The sequence below is a fragment of the Lathyrus oleraceus genome, chromosome 4 (assembly GCF_024323335.1).
Source record: "Lathyrus oleraceus cultivar Zhongwan6 chromosome 4, CAAS_Psat_ZW6_1.0, whole genome shotgun sequence".
NCBI classification, from domain to species: Eukaryota; Viridiplantae; Streptophyta; class Magnoliopsida; order Fabales; family Fabaceae; genus Lathyrus; species Lathyrus oleraceus.
Window position 1 is genome coordinate 449,308,594 of NC_066582.1, and position 4,028 is coordinate 449,312,621.

Here is a 4,028-nt window from a genome sequence, read left to right on the forward strand (position 1 = left end):
TTGTTTGATTTGTTTTTTTGATTTTATTACCTTGAAGAAGGGTTTTCGATTGTGTCGCCCTAAGGCTCAAACAAAAGGTTTGAATGCATTGAGTTGTTTTTATGTTCTTTGAAAGAGTATTATTGATTTTGGATTGCACTAAAGACTATGGATAAAGGTGAATACCTCAAACTACCAAGCCAAACGTCTTGTGTTCGAAGCATTCAGAATGAGTGTAGGAAAGCTCTAGTCTCATCCTTTCTTTATCGCTTAAGGCTCGTGACGTACGATCCTAATCACCATTTATTGTGTTTTTGAATTTGATTTGGAAAAAGACCGCTTGATGTTGGATCAAGGGTTTGCTTATTGAATTTGATTTTAAAAAGGGACCGCTTGACATTGGATCAAGGGTTTGATTATCGATTTTGAATGGGTGAACGTTCCTAATGCATAAGGAGTAGCTAACAAGCAATAAAAGAAAGCAAGTAAATGCGTACATCGAAAAAGGGAGGGGGTACATGTAAAGTACAAGGGATGTGCGAAAGTAAAACCATTCAAATGAAAATTAAATCTAAAGTCTAAGCTCTATCTAAACATGCATTAGAACTAAGGTCAACCCCATGAGAAATAATAGCCAGGTTAATTGAACAATCGGAAAATTCTATAAGTCCTAAAACTAGGGGAGCATGCAAGATTAGCCTATTCCTAAGTCTAGGGGTAAAATCATTATTTCACAATTATGAATAAATTTCTACTTAGGAAATTCTAATTAAAAAAACAATTAAATTCTAAACTAAATTTAATGTTTCTAATATTTTTAAATCCAACTCTTCCAAAAATTATAACCTAAATCTAAAAATTCTAATGAACTTAAATTCCTAATTATTTCTAATACTATTTCTAATCATAAAATTATTTCTAATTATTCTAAAGAAACTCTAATCCTAATCATAACTAATTTAATCTAAATTATTACCTAATCAACAAAGGATAGCAGAGCCCAATCGGATGGGGTGCAGTAGCCTTGAGGGAGTGTACACACAGGCCAGAATCGCTTGGGCCAAAGGCCCAAGTCTCACCAACACGATTTGGTTTCACAATAATGCTTCAGAGCGTACCTTCAAACTTTCCCCGGAATGAGCGATTGTGAGACCTCACGGACCAACTGAAGTCGCTCGCATTAACCTCGCATCATTGACGCCAGTGCGTCGTCGATAAGGGAGAAGGATCACCTTCAATCGGTAACGTGTGGTCGATGTAGAACTAGAATCAGCCTCAATCGAAAATCCATCGTCGACGAAAAGCGAGAGTCAATCTTCAATCGGAAATGCGTTGTCGATGAAAATTGATCGTTGACGATGATTGGAGTGGAGCGATGCGTCGCCGCTTGAAATGGAACGTAGAACGACGATGCTCGAGTCGAAAGATGACAAGCGGAAGCGAATCAATTCCGAAAAGGTATCGTCGAGTTTTTTTGCTTCTCTCTTATGCTTATGTTATTTCTTTTCTTTTCCAACTCTATCTCTCTTCTTCTCCTTCGGTTACTGATCGATTTTGTATTGCGTTATTGCGTGTTAGGTTGGGAGATTATTTGAGCGAGATGACAAATGTGAGGATTCAGTTGCGGTAGTCTCCGTGAATCGTCGGTGAAGGATTACCGAGCGTCTCCGTTTCTGTTATTGTTGTTAGCGATGAAGGTTGAAAATGGAATCGCGCAGCAAATCAGAGAGGAAGTTTTATCGCCGGTGATGGAACTGGGAGGTTCTGTGAGTGGTTAAAGTGGTGATGGCAACGGTTGAAGGTGAAGAAAGATGGAAGCGTGGTTCTGTTACAGGTTTTTGCAGACGATGATGGTGAAGGGGTTTGGTGAGGCTAAGAATGAATACGGAGGGTGACGAGTGAAGAAATTCGATCTCCCATTGAGGATGAAGGATGATGGATACTTATAGGGTGAGGTAGTTAGCAAATTCTGTTAGAGTGAGTTCAGTTAGTGATTGAAAGTTAGTTAGAAGTTATATTTTTTGTTAGTGAAGAAAATCGATTGCGAATTTTTGCTGTTATTTATAGTTTGAAACTCTGCTATAGGTCCTTACTAGAAAAGCTTATTTTATGCAGGGTTTCATTTGGATTTTATGCAAGTTTTTTCGTGTTGTCGGCGTTTCCGTTGCGTTGATGGTGTATGCTGTAGCTTATGGTGGCTAGGCGTGGGTTCGCTTTTAAAGCTGCCTTGCCCTGTTACTGCTGTTGTGGCTTTCTTTTTTGACGGATTGGTTTGCTGCCGTTGGGATTGCCGGCTTATGGACCTGCGTTCCGTTGCAGCAAGGGGTGCTACGAGTTGCGTTTTTTGCCGTAGAAGCTGTTTGATGCTGTTATAGCTTGTACAGAGTTGGCTTGAGGCTTGTTGTTAAGTTTCGATGCCTTGCGTGTTTTGGAATGCTGGCTTTGCGATGTTACTAGCTGCGTTGGCTGTTGCAGCTTTTGTTTTTCCATTCGCAGCTTTTTCAAATTTTCATTTTTCCCTTCTTCATTTTATTTGGATTTCTTTGTCATCACCGTTGGATTATAAACATAACAGCTTTGGTGCTGCCGTTTCTGTTTCGCCGTTTTGCACTGCGCTCTGTTTCTGTTGGCTGCAGATTATGGTGGTGGCAGCGTTTTGTGCTGATGCAGTTGTAGCTCGCATTTTGCTTCGATGCTGTGGAGTTTTCATTGCCGTTTCAATTGGCTTGCGTGTACTAGCTTCCGTGTTTTTGCTGCATTATTCCCTCCTTTGTCTTATTTGAATGTGGTGTTCGAGTTAGGGATTATGGTAGGTAACTTGATTGTGGATATATAGTGGATATTTGGATATAATGGATATGGTGTATTTGGTATTTGGTTAATGGTTTTGCTAAGTGGATTTAAATGGTTTGGATAAATTGGATTTTGATTTTTAGAACATGGATATTGAAAATGAATAATGAAATTGGTTAATGGATAATGGAAATGGTGAATTGGATAATGGACTTCGGATATGGATATAAAAACGGATAATTGCTTAATGACTTGGATTATTAAGTGGATAATTGGTCTAAAATGGACATGGATGGATGATTGGTTTGATATGAAATGGACATTGGTTAAGCGAATTAAATGGATTATGTTGGATTAATATTGGATAAATGGATAAATGGATATGGTCATGGTAATTAGATTTGTGGTTAAATGGGCTTAAGGATGGTTTGGATCAACTGGCCCACTAATGAAATTAAAAAAAGGAAATTCTAATAACTAAAATAAAATGTCAAGATTGACTTGTGACTAAAACAATATTTTCTAAAATAATCGGCTAAAGAAACAATGATGAGATATTTTCCCGACATCAAACTAAATCTCCAAAGTCGACTTGAACCTCAAGAATCAAATTTTGAATTAGAATTCAATTTGAACCTTTAAAATCCATCCAAAACTTCACGAATTAATTCAAAATTGATGGAATGATTATGGATCACATGATTAAAAATTCAGAGGTTGATGGTTGACTTTGGTCAACTGATTGACCAAAAAGTCAACACAGACAAAAATATGTATTCTCTTGTGGACAAACGATTATGGACCACAACATCCTGAACCAACGACTTATGTCAATGCCATGAATCAATTAAGGTGAACATCGACCAAACAATAGTTTGTACACAAGATCTTTGACTATCAAAGTCATGAATCAGGATTCAATCCCTATGACGTGTGTCGCATTACGCGAAAAACCGGCGGGAAAACAAGAACAACAGAGCCGCCACCGTGCGTTATTTATCCCAAAAGAGGGAAAGGAAACGCTCAGAGTAAACTTGGAAAAAGCATGGTCTCGCGACCAAAGAGAATGGGATCGGGAGTCGGTTATGCGAAGGGAAGGTATTAACACCCCTACGCATCCGTCGTACTCGACGGGATCCACACACAATAGGAAGGAAAATGGTTGCTAAAAAACACTGCTCACACACACACACACTGGCTGAAAGAGACACAGGAAAACAAACGAAACAGGACTCGGTAGGATATCGCATCCTGGG

At 38.7% G+C, this 4,028-nt stretch overlaps 1 long non-coding RNA gene across 2 annotated transcripts; it reads left to right on the plus strand.

Annotated features, from left to right (window-relative positions):
- Window positions 1-1,085: 1,085 nt before the first annotated feature.
- Window positions 1,086-2,919, plus strand: LOC127076034 (uncharacterized). Of its 2 annotated transcripts, none has more exons than XR_007786743.1 (3): window positions 1,086-1,437; window positions 1,558-1,934; window positions 2,095-2,919. It is a non-coding gene; the product is annotated as an uncharacterized LOC127076034 (long non-coding RNA). The 2 variants fall into 2 exon arrangements; XR_007786744.1 differs by having other exon boundaries at window positions 1,558-1,929.
- The last annotated feature ends 1,109 nt before the right edge of the window (window positions 2,920-4,028 follow it).